Source organism: Chiloscyllium plagiosum, unplaced genomic scaffold (assembly GCF_037043375.1).
Source record: "Chiloscyllium plagiosum isolate Xiang-an unplaced genomic scaffold, Cpla_swu_hap1 HiC_scaffold_40, whole genome shotgun sequence".
In the NCBI taxonomy this organism is placed as follows: Eukaryota; Metazoa; Chordata; class Chondrichthyes; order Orectolobiformes; family Hemiscylliidae; genus Chiloscyllium; species Chiloscyllium plagiosum.
In genome coordinates this window covers 62,995,419-63,014,061 of record NW_028270178.1, presented here as the reverse complement: position 1 = coordinate 63,014,061, position 18,643 = coordinate 62,995,419, and the positions used below count along the sequence as shown (strand labels likewise).

At 46.2% G+C, this 18,643-nt stretch overlaps 1 long non-coding RNA gene across 2 annotated transcripts in view; it reads right to left on the bottom strand.

The window, feature by feature from the left end:
- Positions 1–2,055: 2,055 nt before the first annotated feature.
- LOC148138578 (uncharacterized) overlaps positions 2,056–18,643 on the bottom strand; it is a 43,258-nt gene continuing 26,670 nt past the window's right edge. For both annotated transcript variants that reach the window (XR_015753947.1, XR_015753948.1), the window contains one exon: positions 2,056–2,778. This is a non-coding gene — a long non-coding RNA (uncharacterized LOC148138578). The remainder of the gene's footprint in view (positions 2,779–18,643) is intronic.

The following is an 18,643-nucleotide window of genomic DNA, read 5'->3' as shown; positions in this document are numbered from 1 at the left end:
TGACCAGTCCGGTGACCAGCTGCAGCTGTCCATTCTGCTGTTTCTGTCACACTGGAACAGGTTCTGGTGCGAGGGGAATGAGATTGTCAATAACAACTGACAAAATAGGAGGATGTACTCAATTAGAATTAGGAATTCACTTACCCCTCCCAGTGGGACACACACCGACACAGTCACACTGCGGAGAGGCCATTCACCTGCCCCACGTATGGGAAGGGATTTACTCGCTCTTACAACCTGCTGAGGCACCAGAGATGGCACAGTGGATTTAGACCCTTCACCTGCTCCATGTGTGAGAAAGGATTCATTCAAATCTCTCACCAGCGGAGACATTAGTGCATTCCCACTGGGGAGAGGCCATTCACCTTCTCAGTGTGTGGGAAAGCATTCACTGAGTCCTCTGACCTGCTTAAACACCAGCGACCTCACTCTGGGGAAAGACCATTCACTTGTTCCCAGTGTGGGGGGATATTCACTCAAATGCAGCACCTGCGGAGTCTCCAGTGAGCCCACACAGCGGGAGAGGCCATTCAGATGGTCAGTGTGTGAGAGGGGATTCAGTAATTCATCCTGCCCCACTGAGAACCCAGTGAGCCCAAACCGCGGGAGAGCTCATTCAGATGCTTAGTGTGGGAGAAGGGATTCAGTGATTATTCCTGCCCCTGAGACCCCAGCGGGTTTATACTAGGTAGGAGCTGTTCACCCCTCTGTGTGACAAGGGATTTGCTGCATCTTCAACACGATTGAGAGACCAGTGAGTACTCACAGGGAAGTGGTCATACACCTACACCGTGTTGACTGCAGGATTCTCATTCTGATGGTACTGTCCATCAGAGTCAGGAGTGGACCTTGTACATGATTACACTGTTGGAGTATTGATGTTGTTGTTGTTAACCACATTAACTGGGCTGGAGTTGACTGAACTTACATTGCCACTTTCTGAACCTCAGGATGTCTGTCTGGGCAGTCGGTCTCCACAAACAGCAATGTGACAAGGAGCAGGGACCATCTGTTTTGATTTAAATTGTGATTGCAGCACGGCTGCTTCACAGCCTTGGAGTCCAGCCTTGGCCAACAGCCTGTGTGGAGTTCCCACATTCTCCCCATGATAGCGTGGGTCCCCTCCAGCTGCTCTGGTTTCCTCCCACAGTCCAAAGATGTGCAGGTTAGGTGGATCAGTCGTGCTAAATTGTCCACAGGATCCAGGATTGTGCAGACCAGGTAGATCAGCCATGGGAAATGCAGTGTTACAGTAAGAGTGCTCTGGGCGTGATGTTCTTCAGATGGTCGCTGGGGTTTGATGGGCCAATGTTGTCCTTCCACACTGTCGGGATTCTATTCTATGATTGAGGATAAAGGCTACACAGCAGGGTGTCCTTGGAGAAGGAACATGTGGTATGCATCAGTGCTCTCGATGCCTTCAGATAGAGGTGGGCATCTCAGGGGATACAGTGCTTTACCTCCACCATTGCCCCCCTCCCCACAACTCTACCTTGATTTTGTCCCTTCTCATTCTGTCACTTGTAATGGTTTGCTTGGCCAGTAATGGGCTTTGTTTATAAATATTCAATTGGTAACACAAATGGTTTACTGCTGGTGATTATATGTCTAGATTAGAGTGGTGCTGGAAAAGCAAAGCAGGTCAGGCATGATCCGAGGAGCCAGAAAATCAATGTCTTGGCAAAAGCCCTTTTCCAGCACCACTCTGATCTAGGCTCTGGTTTCCAGCATCTGCAGTCCTCACTTTTGCACTGCTGTTGATTATATGTTAGCCAAAAGCAAAATGGCGTAATGATGATTTTGATGGTGGAAAGGTTGCTGTGATAACATTTCTGGGTCGGAGAAATGGGGAAAAAGAACGCTTCACAGCTCACTGAACGAGAACTGAAAAGCTGTTAAATCAAACCTCAGACAGGGAGGCAATATTTCCCTGAGGTTTGAGTAACTGGAAAGTGATGATGTCCAGGAATAGACAGGATTTTGTTTTACAGGAGGTTGAAAGTTTTAAAACTGTTATATTCAGACAGTTCAATTAATTTTCTTTAAATTTATTTGCTGTGCAAAAAACGTTTACAACATTTTAAAGCCAAAATGTACAAACCTTGTGTTAAAGATAAATGTTACATAAAATCCATCAAACCATCCCTCACTGAAAACTGTTGTGGAAGTGCAATCCCCTGGAGAATCCCTGCCCACTTCTTCCTATCCAGGTTCCATGACTACATACATACCTGGGAGATAGCTGCAGGAGGCCATTCAGCCTTTCAATCCTGCTCCACCATTCAAGGGAAAACAGCTGACCATTCAGCTCAGTCTCCTGTCCCTGCTGTGCTCCAATCCCCATTCATGACTTTACCTCGAAGAACTATATCGAAGTCCTCCTTTGGCTTCACTGCCTTTTGTTCCAGTGATGTTGCTGTGTTACTGTGTGGGTGTAGGCAGGGGTAATGTGATGGTGCTGCCTCCTGGAGGATGTACTCAACATCCCTCATCATCCTGCAGTAACATCAACCGGGGTTCAGCAACTAGAGATAGATACCATTTCCAGGATATGGGCATCACTGACTCAGCCAGCATTTATTCCCCATCTCTAGTTACCCTTGAGAACACGGTAGTGAGCTGCTGTCTTGAACCACTCGCAGTCCATTTGGTGCAGAGAGACTGACAATGCTGGGAGGGAGAGCGTTGCAGGATTTTGGCCCAGTGATTCTCTATCTTTGGCTCTTCAAATATTGTTAAACTTAATCACCAGTCTGCAAATCTTCACCATCTCGCACCCTGTATAAAGGAATATGTCCAGATTAGAAATTCAGAACAGATAATTCTAATTTCTCTGGTATATTTTTCCCCTTTGTTTCCCCAAAGCTGTAACCGTCCAGCCCACTTACTCTCTCCCACCATTCTGACTCTGCTGTCCCCTAATGTACACCCTCCCCATTCTCATGGAGTAACTGATAAACAGATCCATGCCACCACTTTCCGTCCCTGGTTAGACTCTGCACCCTTTCTGGGTTCACTTCCTTTCCCTTCAGTTGCTGCAAGTGAATAATGTAGCAGCAGAATGAAACAAAAGGAAACAGACAGGGAGGTGGCAGATCCTGGACAGAAGAGAAACCTTCAGGCTGGGAGAATGGGTCAGATCCTTCTTTGTTTCTCAGAGGTCGATTCCCAGCATTACAACAAGTTGGGAATGGAACTTGGTTCCACGTGAGTGTGATGGCACTTTGACCACCCCCCCCCCCCAACTGTTCAATACTATAAGCAGATGTGCCCCTTCTCCACCCAATCACAGTGTGAATGCTTTCTGCTGGTTACCCAAAACACATGCTCCAAAACCCATCCACATTCTGTACATGTACAGTACCAGGTTTCCCTGCACACATGTGATCCCTGCCTCAGGGATTGTGAGAGTTATAGTCCCCATGAAGCCTCTGGAGACCTGCTTCTGGAAAGTGAATGAAAAGTGTGGGGTGGAGGGTGTTGTGTATCCGATCCCCATTCAGACACACAGGACATGTGGGTTGTCACTGGGTTTTACTGAGACATCCGCTTAGAAAACTCGATTTCTGATGTAAGGAATATACATTCAGCCAATTGTGGGGTGGGGAGGTTAATAAGGGGCAGCAAATTTTAAGAGAGGTGGCTCAGTGGCTAGCACTGCTGCCTCACAGCGTCAGAGACCCAGGTTTGATTCCTGCCTTAGGCAACTGTGTGGAGTTTACACATTCTCCCTATGTCTGCGTGGGTTCCCTCTGGGTGTTCCGGTTTCTTTCCACAGTCCAAAGATGCGCAAGTTTGATGGATTGGCCATGCTAAATTGCCTACAGGGTCCACGCATGTGCCAGTTAGACAATTAACAACAGGAAATGCAGGGTTACAGGGAATGGATGGGTCTGAATGGGATGCTCACTATCGGGTTGGCGTGGACTCGATCGATGAATACCCTGTTTCTGCACTATAGGAATTCTATTCTATTCTCATGAAGAAGAATGTACCTATCTCAATGTGTTCTGAATTTGTGGAATTCCCTATTCAAAATGCAGTGGATGCCAGGGCAATGAGCAACCTTAATGAAAAGATACAGATGTTTAATTTGCAATGAGTTGAAGGGTGAGAGAGCGCAGGCGGGAAAATCCAGCTGAGAGCAAGGTGAGCTCAATCATCACCGTATTAAATGGTGGAGATGGTTTGAAGGGCTGCATTGACTCTCCTGTGCCCAGTGCTTATCTTCTTACGGTAATAATTGGAAAGCTGAATCCAAAAATCACCACCTTCAGAAAATGCAGGATACTCAGATGGATTAGCATTCCAAACTTAGATAGTGAGGAAGCGAGTAGGAGATAATGATTTTGCAATTTTACACTGAGGGGACACAGTGATTTATGGTTTTCGACGGTGTAGGACATTCACAGCATCCAGAATACTCTGTTATGAATATCTATCCTGTACTTTACTACAAAGCCAAGGTCTCTGACAATGAAACCCAAAACACCGCCTCCCCACGTAATCTGATAAAAGACTTGAGAAGTCTGGTTGAATTTAGAACACAGATGGAAAACGGGAAGATTAAATCCAATCCCAAGATCCTGTGCTTAAACAAAGGAGACGACAATAGGATGAGGCAGGAGTTGGCTAATGTAGACTGGAAGCAAAGACTTTAGGGTGGGACAGTTGACAGACAGTGGAGGAATATCAAAGAATTTTTCAAACTGCTCAGCAAAAGGATATATCAGTGAAAAGGAAGGACTGTAGGAAAAGGAGTAATCTGCCATGGGTGGGTAAGGAAATAATGGAGTCTGTCAAATTGAAATTGAAGGCATACAAATTGGTAAAGACCAAGGAGAAACCAGGAGATTAGAAAAACTTCAAAGATCAACAGAAAGCTTGATGGGATTCGGGATAAAATGTAATGAGTAGCTATCTCCAGGGCCAGAATAGCAGTTTACACTGCTGGAGGGGAACCTATTGTTTGGGGAACATATGGCCTCTGTAATTGTTGAATCACTTAACTGTTACCATAGAGATAATCCTGATCAAGTTACAAATCACAGCACACTCCAAAAACTTGTATGTCCAAATAAACTTGTTGGACTATAACCTAGTGTTGTGTGGTTTTTAACTTTGTTGATCCCAGCTCCTCCAAATCAGAATCCTGGCAGACAGCCCCACTGAAACTGAAGCGCCTGTCAGGCACTTGAGGGAGCCAAAGGGGCGTGGGGGGAGGGGTGTGTGGTTTAACCACAAAGTGCTGAACAGAACTAGACTTTTTAACTGCTGTTGCCATGGAGATAATCCTGAGAGATAGTCTCTATTCAAAGTCACAAACCACAAAGGTAGAAGAATGGGAGCCGTACACCGGACAGGCAGGGAGTTACCTGATGCTGCCTGGAGGCATTTTGCACGTCAAATATCCCGGTAACTACCATGTCTCATCAATAAAGACTCAAAGAAGACCTCTCAGAGTTCTGTGCCTATTTATTCCTACTCAGCAGGGTTCAGGAATATGAGTACACAGCAGTCAGACTTCACAGTGGAGGATATGAAGAACATGCCAGGAATTGATAAGGAGACTGAGGAAGGTGAGGACCTATAAATAACCGTTATCATGAGAGAGTTAGAGCTGGGCAACCTAATGGAGCTAAAGGTAGACAAGTCTCTTTGCTCTGATGGAATACATCCCAAGATACCAACAGAGTTAGGGGGAGAAATAGCAAATGCACTTAAGTCATAGAATCCTACAGCAGAGACAGGCAGTTTGGCCCAAACTGGCCCATGCCGATCAGAATGTCCATCCACGCTAACCCTATTTCCATGTACTTGGCTCATCTGCTTCTGAAACTTTCCTATCCATGTATTTGTCCAAATGCCCTTTAGATGTTGTTAACAGACCCGCCTCAACCACTTGCACTGGCAGTTCATTGCATATACATACCACCCTCTGTGTAGAACAGTTGCCTCTCAGGGTTCCCTTTTAGTCTTTCTCCTCTAACCTTAAACTGATACCCTCCAGTCCTTATTCCCTGGGAAAAAGGCTGAGTGCATTCACCTTACCCATGCCTCTCATGATCTTATACACTTCTTTAATATATTCCCCCTCGGTTTCCTCTGCTATAAACAAAAAAGTCCTCGCTTGTCTAACCTCTCCCTGTAACTCAGACCCCTGAGATCTGGTATCATCCTTGTAAATTTCTTCTGCACCTTTCCAGTTTCATAACTGAAACCTACACTGCATCCATCACATTTCCCGTGTTTCCCCACGGCGTTGGAACCGACGTGACAACACCAATGGATTACAATCCATGATCGATAATTAACTCCGTTACAACAATTCCATTTTCACAGCTTTTTCCATGATGCAGGAATCCTTTTGTCTTTCTGGTTTCATGGTAAATTGTCCTCATACAAAACCAATCTGTGGCTTAACTGTTCCTGGGAAATGTGCCATGATGTTTTAGACTTTCAAAAACCAAATGAAATCTCTCTCCACAGTCCCCACGCTAACACGGACTTTGCTGTCTCAGTACTTTTCCAGTCACGCTGACATTTTAGATATTCATCCACAGGCAGAATGTACACCTTTCGTTCCAGATGAAAAGGCCAATGATATCCAGATCGGCACGCATCAAGTAATTATCAAAACTGAACAGGAAATTCAATGTGAATTTCTCAACTACAAATCCCCCCTTTCAGTACTATACAACAGAGAAAACAAAAAGTGCTGGAGATCCTCAGCAGGTCTGGCAGCATCTGAAATGGTGACAGATGCAGGAAACATTGCAGCCTCGAAGAAGTGTTTAGATGATTACACCAGGCATGTGCGCTTGATGACCAATATGAAGATGGGGGCATTGTGTTCAACAGTTTTATACCAGAGACTCTGACCCCATTTTATTCCGTGTTTCTCTGAGATTCCCTCTTTTCAGAAGCAGGCAGGAGTGGGAAGCAGTGGAGAATGTAAATGATGTGTGACCTTCCTAGTGAGAGGATTCGAGTACCGGAGCAGGGATCCCTTTCTGGAAGGGCCTTGGTGAGACCACACCTGGGGTACTGTGTGTACCTTTGTTCCCCTTTCCCAAGGGGAGCTAGCCTGGTTATTGAGAGAGAGTAAAGGAGGGTCACCAGCCTGAGTCCTGGGATGTGTAGATAGTTAAGGGCTGCAGATGCTGGAAGTCAGAGTTTATACAATGTTGATCTGGGGAAGTGCAGCAGGTCAGGCAGCATCAGAGGGGCAGGAAAGTTGATGTTTTGGGTCAGGACAGTTTGTCAGTCCGAATGAATAGTCCTGACCCGAAACATCAATGTTCCTGCCCCATCGTATCCATGCTGGTCATCAAACGCCTATTTATTCTAGTCCCACGTTCTGGCACTCCATGTAACATCTTGGTGTGATCATCTAAACACTTCTGCAAGGCTGCAATGTTTCCTGCATCTGTCACCATTTCAGATGCTGACAGACTTGCTGAGGATGTCCAGCAATTTATGCTCTTATTGCAGATGTCCACCATTTTGTTGAAGCACAAAGTCATAGACATGTATACAGCTCCATATTTTGTTGACTCACATTTCTGAGATGGCAGGACTGATGGCTGAAGAGGGACTCAATCCTCGTTTAATCCTCCTTTTCTTTGGCTTTCTGAGCTGCTGACTACATCACTAATATTCTACCTCCCATTCCCTGACCTGAATCGTACCCATCTAAGCCGACACTTTAGTTCCCAACCCCCTGCCAGACTAGTTAAAACCTCACCAATGGAACTGCAAAAGCCCCCATCAGATTTGTCTCAGCTCTGCCCAGGGGTAACCGGTCAGGCTGGTATAGCACCCCCCCAGAAACAGTCCCAGTGCCTGAAGAATCTAAACCTTTCTCTGGTACACCATTTCCCCAGCCACACATCCAGCTGATTTACCCTCTTATTCCTGCTCTCACGAGCACATGGCACTGGGAGTAAGTCTGACCTTATTACATTTCATGATCTACATTTTAATGCATCTCTGCTCTCCCTATATCTAGCTTTCAGGCCCTCATCCCCCTGTTTAGCGATGTCGTTGGTATCTGTGTGTTCCACACCACGGGCTGTTTAACTCCAGCTCCAGAAAGTCCTGCAGCCTCCCCATGATATTGCGGATCCTAGCTTTATGGAGGTAACATACCATCCTGGATTCATGTCTGTGGTCCGCCCTAACCCTGAGCATTGAATCCCCTGTCACTATAGCCGTGTTTCCTCTCTTTCCTCCCGCTCTGTGCAGCGGAGCTCTCTGTGGTGGCATGACCCTAGCTGGTGCTGATTTCCTGAGAGGCCACCCCACCCATTCCCGCCCTTACAGAATCCCAAGCGGGATACAGTATCTGTATGAGAAGGGGATGACCACTGGGGACCCCTGCACCCCCTTACTGAGCCTTTTCCTTGATCTGATGGTCACCCATTCCCTTTCTGCCTGTGTAGCCCTCACCTGCAGTGTGACTAACTCACTAAACATGCTGTCCATAACATTCTCAGATTCTCCACAGTGAGTCCACTCACAGCTCCAGGTCTGAAAAGCAGTTTCCCAGTAACTGCAGATGAACACACTTGCAGCACACATAGCCGTCAGGCACACTGGAAGCGTCCCTTATTTCCCACACTGTACAAGAGGACCACACCACGGGTCTGAGGTGCCATATCACAACATCTCTCTACATTCATCTCGTTACTCCCATTAAGAAAATTTAAACGAGTGAGCAACCTTCCTTCACTTCAAACATGTACATTATAATAAAAAAAAACTTTACTTCAGCAGATATGTCATACTTTAAAAACTTAAATACTCCGCAGGTATCACTGACAAATTGGCTGTTCCCATTGGGACCACGTGAATTACTGAATGGCCTGAACTAAACCTGAGTTTCAGCTTCACCTTCTCCCAGTCTCACCTCACTCTGTTTACACCCAACTCCAAAACACTCTCATTGAGCCAAGCAGCACTCTCAGTACAGCCTTGTCATTTTCAATGTCTGCTCACACCGACACTGCCCTCGGCCTCCTGTCCTGTTCTAATGCATCTCAATGGGAGCTCAGGAACAGCATCTCATCTTTCAATTCAGCCCTTTGCAACCCCAGAGTCAACATGGACTTCAGCAGTTTCTGGATGAACAGACAGTTGTCAGGATCTGGAATGTTCCACCTGAAATGGTGCTGGAATTTGAGTCCACAAGGAAATCCAATGAGAAGCTTGCAGGAAATTGGAAGTAGGGAGTTTACAGGTTAACATCATGAAATGGGTGACTGGGACTAAATCTGGCATTTGGATAAATCTGTGCTCTCTCTCAGGCCAATACCTCCTTCCACAGCTGCAGGGCCAAGAATTGAACACATACCCAAAGGGTGATCTGACCATGAACTTGAACATCTTTCTGCTTTTTGCTTGACAAAACTATTGGTGATATTTTCCCAGACTGAACAAACCTTTCTCGTTCCACAGTTAAATGCCAATGATATTCAGATCGTGATTATTCCGTGGACTGTAGAAACTTGTTTTTGAGATCCCAGTCTCAATTATTCTCAATTAATATCCGATAAAATGAATTCGCAAAACAAAGCTCACAATCAGTGCAAGATGAATAGTGAAGGCGAACACTTCTCTTGGTATGTGTTTGATGTGTAAACACTCCTCTTGAAATCACCCCGCCCCCCTCCCCCAAAAGAGGACATGTGCATGCGCCTTGCTGTACCTTACCCCAAATAAAGATGGCGGCCATAACCCAGGACCGCTCACTGCCTGAGGCCCACAGCTGTTTTCCCCTTTGCTGCAAATGTGGGACCAGGATTTTCTAATTCAGATTAACGACCTACACAGAGTATGACTAAACCCTCCCAGTCTACACTGATACATCTCATCCGGTTTCTGCTGCCACTCTCCCCTTTCCGCCTCCTGCAAACACCAAGGGTCATCACGGGTTCTGTGACCCTTCATTAGAACCGAAAACAGCTGGGAAACGTAGAATCCCTATAGCGTGGAAACGGGCTCTTCGGGCCAACAATTCCACACCCACCCTCTGAAGTTCATTTCACCCAGACCCATTCCCCTCCCTATTACTCACCATTTCCCCGGACTAATGCACATCGCTGAACACTACGGGAAATTTAGCTGGGCCAATTCACTGAACCTGCACATCTTTGGACTACAGGAGATAGGGGTTAAAGAGTAAATAATAGGTGGGGACAGAGCGCAAAGAGAGACAGGAACATTTGGAAAGACAAAGGAGTGAATAACGATCTGGTGGGAGGGTGGAAAGCTGTTAGTGGAGGAGACAGGAACCTGGTAGCATCTGAGTGGCGGTGGTGGAAATGGTGACTGATGAGTTACATTGTGGCTGCAAAAAGGTCCCGGAGCTTCCAGTTGCCTGTCACTTTAACACACAAGACTGTTCCCTGTCCAACATCTCTGTCTCATGCTTACTGCGGTGTTCCAGTGAAGCTTGATACAAGCTGGCAGAACACTCCAGAACATACCAAATGGTCTCCTATTTCAAGGACTGCAATTTCCCCTCTCGTGTATCTCCTCCCCTTCCCACACCACTGCCCTTGAACCCCACCCTTCCAACCCCAACAAGGATGGGATCCCCCCACTCCTCACCTTCCACCCAGATAAAACACATCATCCTCTACCATTTCCACCACCTACAATCAGACCCCACCAGAGATATGTTTCCCTTCCCTCCCCTTTCAGCATTCCACAGAGACCATTCCCTCTGTGACTTCCTCGTTAGGTTCACGCTCCCCACCAACCCATCCTCCACACCCAGCACCTTTGCTTGCCACTGCAAGTAGTGTAAAACCCGTGCCCACACCTCCATCCAAGGCACCAAAGGATCCTCCCACATCCAGCAGAAATTTCCCTGCCCACCCAAACACCTCAACTATTGTGTCCTTTGCTCTCAATGTGGTCTCCTCTACACTGGGGAGTCAGGACGCCAACTTGTGGAATATTTCAGGGAATATTTCTGGGGCACATGCACCAACCAACCCCACCACCTTGTGGCTGACCACTTCAGCTACATCCCCTCCGCCGCCACGCTGCCAAGGACATGCATGTCTTGGGTGTCCTCCACCCCCAAATCAAAGCCACCCGACGCCTGGAGGAAGAACACCTCATCTTCCACCTTGGAACCTTTCACCCCCACGGCATCAAGGTTTCCTCATCTCCTCTCCCCCACCTCATCACAGATTCAACCCTCCAACTCGGCACTGGCCTCCTGAACTGTCCCACCTGTCCATCTTCCTTCCCAATTATCCATTCCACCCTCTCACCACTACCCCATCGACCTCTACCTAGTCTCTTCGTAGCTCCCTTACCCCCCAACCCCAAACATCCCTCCCTATTTATCACACAGCCCTCTTCCCCCAACTCCCACATTTCTGATGAAGTGCTTACATGCCCAATATGTCAATTCTCCTGCTCCTTGGATGCTGCCTGACCTGCTGTGCTTTTCCAGCGCCACACTTTAACACAAGCTGGAAGAACAACACCTCATTTCCCAGTCAGGGACCCTACAATCCTCTGGCTTCAACATCAAATTCAATAATTTTAGGTCCTGAACTCTCCCACGTCCTAGTGTCTTTGCCCCTTACCCCACACACCAGGTCTTTTTATTACATAGCCTGGCATTACACACTACCTATGGTTAGCCACTAACAGTCCCCATAAACAGCTATTCACCCTCCCCCTCAGATCGTTATCCACTCCTTTGTCCAACTGCTCCTATCTCTCTCTTTGGACTCTATCCCCCCCTATCATTTACTCCTTAACCCCTACCTTCTGCATAAAAACCAACATTTTTTTCTCAGTAGCATCAGTTCCTGAGGATGTCACCGAATCCAAAATGCGAACCGATTTCACTTCACAGATGCTGCCAGATCTGCTGAGCTTTTCCAGTACTTTCAGTTGTTCTGTGTGATTTACAGCATCCACAGTTCTTTCAATTTACCCGGAGTATCTAATTCGGCTCTAGCAGACTGAAACAGTGTTTATCAACCCTCCCAGTCCACACTAACTCCATCTCTCTCCCAGTCTCTGCTGTCTCTCCCACTCACCGAGTCTCCCCTCACAGTGACACTGCGCCTGCAAAGCTGATGGTCATGTGTTGGCCTGCTGGACCCACCCCTCATTCACTCCCATTGGCTGGAGGATCATGCCAACTCTCCTATTGGTCTGAAGCTGTGTCAATCAGCCAGGCCCCATTGTGACCTGAGTGGTGGGATCCTCCCAGGTGCATCAGAGGCTGAGGGGTGACCTCATAGAGGTTTATAAAATCATGAGGGGCATGGATAGGAAAAATAGACAAGGTCGTTTCCTTGGGGTGGGTGAGTCCAGAATGAGAGAGCATAGGTTTAACATGAGAGGGGAAGAATTTAAAATGGATCAGAGGGGCAATTTCTTTTCCCACCGAGGTTGGTGCGTGTATGGAATCTTCTGTCGGGAAGTGGAGGATGTTGGTACAATTATACCATTTGGCATCTGGATGGGTATATGAATAGGAAGGGTGCAGAGTGATATGAGCCAAGTGTTGGCAAATGGGACTTAGATTAGGTTGGGATATCTGGTCAGCATGGACCAGTTTAACCAAAGGGTGTATTTTCATGCTGTACATCTCTACAGCTCTGTCCTGTGATGAGCTTCATCATTCACAGTGGATGAGGCAGTATCACAGAGCACAGGGGCTGGGAGCTATTCAGCCCATTGGGGCTGTACTCTCTCCCTCTGGAAATGGTACCAGTCAGTTCCAACTCAACTCCCATTTGGACATAGCCTTCCAAATCCTTCCTTAAAAAGTTAAATTTCAAATTTGTTTTGACAATAGCTACTGAATCTGCATTCAGCTGTCTTTCAAACTGTTCCAGATGCTCAGAACTTAGTGAGTAAAATAATCTTCACATTTTTAACCTGCATAATTTGCCAGTTACCTGAAAGTAGTTACTAAAAATTGTGACTTTAAAAATTTCTCACTCTGTCTCTCTATAAATGAAATATCCTGGAAACAAATCAACTACTGGTTGAAATCACTGCTTATCCTTCTCAGCTCCAAGGAGAATTGTCTGACCTTCTGCTAACTCTCCATAAAAGAGAAACCTATCTTAATTTTAATTTATTAGTGTCGTAGAGATGTACAACACAGAAACAAACCCTTTTGTCCAAATTGTCCATGCCGACAAGATGTCCTAAATTAATCTCGTCCCATATGCCAGCACTTGGCCCATAGCCTTCTAAACCTTTCCCAATCACATATCCAATGAGATGCGTTTTAAATGTTGTAACTATACCAGCGTCCACACTTTCTCTGGCAGCTTATTCCATACACGTATCATGTTCAGCTTGAAACTTTGCCCCTAATATCCCTTTTCAATCTTTTCCCTCACGCCTGTGCTTTCTAGTTTTGGACTCACCTAAACAGGAATAAGACCCTAGCTGTTTACCTTATCCATGCCGCTCACGATTTTATCAACCTCTATGGTCACCCCTCAGCATCCGATTCTCCAGTGAAAACAGCTTCAGCCTATTCAGCCTCTCCCTATAGCTCAATCCCTCAACCCTGGAAACATCTTTGCACATCTTTTCTGAATCCTTTCAAGTTTCACAATATCATTCCGATAGTGGGGAGACCAGGACTGAAAGCAGAATTCCAGAAGTGACTGAATCAATGTCCTGTACAGCCGCAAAATGACGTCACAACTCCTGTACTCAATGTACTGACCGATAAAGGCAAGAATACTAAACACTTTCTTCACTACCCTGCCTATCTATGATTCCACTTTCAAGGAACTATGAACCTGCACTCCAAGGTCTCTTAGTTCAGCAACACTGCCCAGGACCTTCCCATTAAGTGTAGAAGTCCGGCCCTGATTTGCTTTTCCAAAATGCAGAACCTCACATTTATCAAAATTAAACTTCATCTGCCACTCCTCAGCCCATTTGATCGGAGTCTCATTGTACTCTGAGGTAACTTTAATGTCCACTGCACCTCAAATTTTGGTGTCTACTGTAAACCTACTAACCATAGCTCCTATATTCACATGGAAATCATTGATATAAATGACAAAAAGCAATGGACCCAGCACCCAGCCTGACAGCATTTTGCTCACCACAGGCTTCCAGTCCTAAAAGCACCCCCCACCAAGACACTGACTGCTCAGCAAGGTTAGAGCTCATGGAATACAGGGAGAACTAGCCAATTGGGATCCAGAACTGGCTCAAAGGCAGAAGACAGAGGGTGGTGGTGGAGGGTTGTTTTTCAGACTGGAGGCCTGTGACCAGTGGAGTGCCACAAGGGTCAGTGCTGGATCCACTACTTTTCGTCATTTATATGAATGACTTGGATGTGAACATAGCAGCCATAGTTAGTGAGATGACACCAAAGTTGGAGGTGTAGTGGACAGTGAAAACAATTACCTCAGAGTACAATGGGATCTTGATCAAATGAGTGAATGGGCTGAGGAGTGGCATTTGGGGAAATCAAATCTTAGCAGGACTTATACACTTAATGGTAAGGTCCTGAGGAGTGTTACTGAACAAAGAGACCTTGGAGTGCGGGTTCATAGCTCCTTGAAAGTGTAGCCACAGGTAGATAGGATAGTGAAGGCGGCATATGGTTAGAACATTAAGTACAGGAGTTGGGAGGTCATGTTGTGGCTGTACAGGGCATTGGTGAGGCCACTAATGGAATATTGCGTACAAATCTGGTCTCCTTCCTATCGGAAGGATGTTGTGAAACTTGAAAGGGTTCAGAAAAGATTTACAAGAAAGTTACCAGGATTGGAGGATTTGAGCTCAGCTGGGGGTTGAATAGATTTTGAATAGACTGGGGCTATTTTCCCTGGAGCGTCGGAAGCTGAGAGGTAAGCTTATAGAGGTATATAAAATCATGAGGGGCATGGATAGGATAAATAGACAAAGTCTCTTCCCTGGGGTGGTGGATCCCAGCACTAGAGGGCATAGGTTTAGGGTGAGAGGGGAAAGACTTTAAAGAGACTTGTGGGGCAACGTTTTCACAGAGGGTGGTACGTGTATGGAATGAGTTGCCAGAGGAAGTGGTGGAGGTTGGACGAATGCAACATTTATAAGGCATCTTGATGGGTATATGAATAGGAAGGATATGAGCCGGGTGCAGGCAGGTGGGACTACATTGCGTTGGGGTATCTGGTCAGCATGGTCAACTGGTTGGACCGAAGGGTCTCTGCTTCTGTGTTGTACATCTATGACTCTTTGATCTTCCAAACAATTTTGTATCCAAATAGCTAGTTCCGCCTGTATTCTATGGTGTTGAACTTGCTAACCAGCCTGTTATGTGGAACCTTGTGTCTTTCTCAAGTCCAAGTTAATGACTTCCATGCACAAAGCCATGCTGACTCTCCCTAATCTTTTCTTGCCTTTCCAATGACATGTAAATTCTGTCCCTGAGAATCCCTTCCAACAACTTGCCTGCCACTGACTTCAGGCTCACCGGTCTATAGTTCCCTGGCTTTTCCTTACTACCTTTCTCAAATAATGATTTGGAGATGCCAGTGTTGGACTGGGGTGTACAAAGTTAGAAATCACACAACACCAGGTTATAGTCCAAACGGTTTAATTGGAAGCACACTTCCAAATAAACCTGTTTGACTATAACCTGGTGTGTGATTTTTAACTTTCTCAAATAATGGCACCCATCTTCCAGCACCTTGTCTGTGGCAATTGATGATACAAATATCTCAGCGAGGGGCCCAGCAATCACTTCCCTGGCTTCCCACAAAGTTCTGGGATACACCTGCTCAATTCCTGGGATTTATCCACCTTTCTGTTTTTTAAGACCTCCTCCACTGTAATATGAACAATTGCCAAATTATCACTATTTATTTCTCCAAACTCTCTAGCTTCCATATCATTTTTCAGTAAAAACTGATGTGAAATACTTACAGAATCTCTCCCACCGCCTGCGGTTCCATAGACAGCCTTACTGATTTTTGAGGGTTGCTATTCTCTGCCTGGTTACTCTTTTGTCCAGCCATCCCTTTCCCTGGAAATAACCTCCCGCAAACAAATTTTGCAAGTTCTTACCTTGTGCCATCGAAATTGTCCAATTTAGAAGGCTACCTATTAGATCTGGTCTATTATTTTCTGTAACTATTTTAAAGCTAGTAGAACTATCAGAGAATCCAGACAGCGTGGAAGCGGGCCATTCAGCCCATCACATCCACACTGAACATCAGAGCGTTCTACCCTACCCCTATAACGTTGCAATTCCAATGAGCAATCCACCTGGCCAGCACATCCCTGAACACTATGGACAATTCAGCCTGGATAACCCAACCATCCTACACATCTTTGGACTGTGGGAGGAAACCAGAGCAACCAGACGAAACCCAAGCAGACAACCACAACAAGGTGATCATCCCTTTCTTATTTCCCAATTCTATCCAAGTAACTTCACTGGAAATACTCCCAATATCCTCCCTGAGCACAACCATAAAGGTATCCCTAATCCAAAACGCCATTCTGCCTCCTCTCGTCCCCCTTTCTATCCTTCCCATTGCACCCTAGAACATTAAGCTGCCAGTCCTATCCATCACAGAGCCACGTTTCTGTAATATCCATGATATCCCAGTCCCATGTTCAAAACCATATCCTCAGCTCATCTGCCTTCCCTGACGGGCCTCTTGCACTGAAATAAATGCAGTGAAACTGCTCTGTCCCACCTCGTTCTGTGCCTTGCCCTTGCCTGCCTTGACTGTCTAACTTCTCAACTGTACCAGCCTCAGACATACCTCTTCTCTCACTATCTCTTTAGGTTTACCCCCCACTCCCTCACTGGTTTAATGCCTCCTGAGTAGCACTAGCAAATCTCCCTGCCTGGATATTAGACACCTTCCAATTCAGGTACAATCCATCCTTCTTATGCACGTCAATTCTACCCCAGCAGAGATTCCAATGATCCAAACATGGCAATCCTTCTCCCCTGCACCAGATCCTTAGCCACACATTCATCTGCTCTATCCTGCTGTTCCTACTCTCACTAGCATGCGGTATTAAGAGTAATCCAGATATTACTACCCACGAAGACCTACTTTTTATCCTCCAGGATAATTTGCTATATTCTCTCGTCAGAACCTCATCCTTTCCTCTTCCGATGTCATTGGTACTAATGTATAATGAGCTCCCACTGATCATACTCCCTTTTGAGAATACTCTGCTCCCTCTCCGAGACATCCTTGTCCCTGGCACCAGGGAGATACCACCCATTCTGATGTCTCACTGTCAGCTGCAGAAACGGCAGTCTGTGCCCTATACCAGAGAATCCCCTATCACCATCGATCACCAGGAACCTCATATACCTCACATTACATTGGAGCCAGTCTCTGTACCAGTACCTTGCTTGTCAGTGCGATATGCCCCGAGAGGGTGACCTCCGACGCTTTCCGAAACAGTGTACTTGTTTGAGATCAATCAGCCGGGCCCCATTGTGAGGTAAGTGGTGGGATCCTCTCTCTCTCTGCCCTGGGATGAGCTTCATCATTCACAGTGAATGGGGCAGTATCACAGAGCACAGGGGCTGGGGCTATTCAGCCCATTGGGACTGTACTCTCTCCCTCTGGAGATGCTGCAAATCTGTCCCAACTCCCCTCTCACTTGCCCAAAGCCCACTAAGTCCTTCCTTAAAAAGTAAAATTATAAATCTGTTTGAGAACACCTGCTGAATCTGTGTCCAGCTGCCGTTCAGCCTATTCCAGGTGCGCAGAACTTACTGAATGAAATAATGTTCCCATTTTCACTCTGCATTATTTGCCAGTTACCTGAAAGTAGTTACGAAAAATTGTGATCATGCTAACAATTCCTCTCTCTCTGCAAATTAATTGTTTGGAAACAAATCTGCACCTGGTCCAAATCACTGCTTAACCGTCTCAGCTCCAAGGACAATTATCTGTGCTTCTGCTAGGTCTCCACAAAAGAGGAACGCATCTTAATTTATTAGTGTCATAGAGATGGACAGCACAGAAACAGACCTTCGGTCCAATTCGTTCATGCCGACTCGGAATCCTAAACTACTGGAGTCCCATTAGCCAGCTATTGGGCCCTATCCCTCAAAACCCATCCCATTCATGGATGCCTTTCAAATGTTGTAATTGTATCAGTCTCCACTACTTCATCTGGCAGCTCATTCCACACACACACACCACACTCAGCTTGAAAACGTTGCCCCTTAGATCCCTTTTAAATCTTTGCCCTAGCAACTTAAGCCCATGTGCTCTTGTTTTGGACCCACCTCACCTGGGGGGGGAAAGACCCTGGCTGTTCACCGTATCCATGCCCCTCATGATTTATAAATCTCCATAAAGTCCCCTCTGTCTTTGACTCTTCAGGGAAAATAGCCCCAGTCTCTCCCTGTTGCCCAAATCCTTCAACCCTGGCAATGTTTTTGCAAATCTTGTCTGACTCCTTTCAAATTTCATAACATCCTTCCCAGAACAGGGATATTCGAACTGAAAGCAGAATTCCTGAAATGGCTTAATCAATGTCCTGTCAAGCCACAATATGACGTCCCAGCTTCCGTATTCAATGCATTGACCAATAAATATAAGCATACCATACACCACCTTCACTAGTCTGCCGACCTGCGACTCTACTTTCAAGGAAC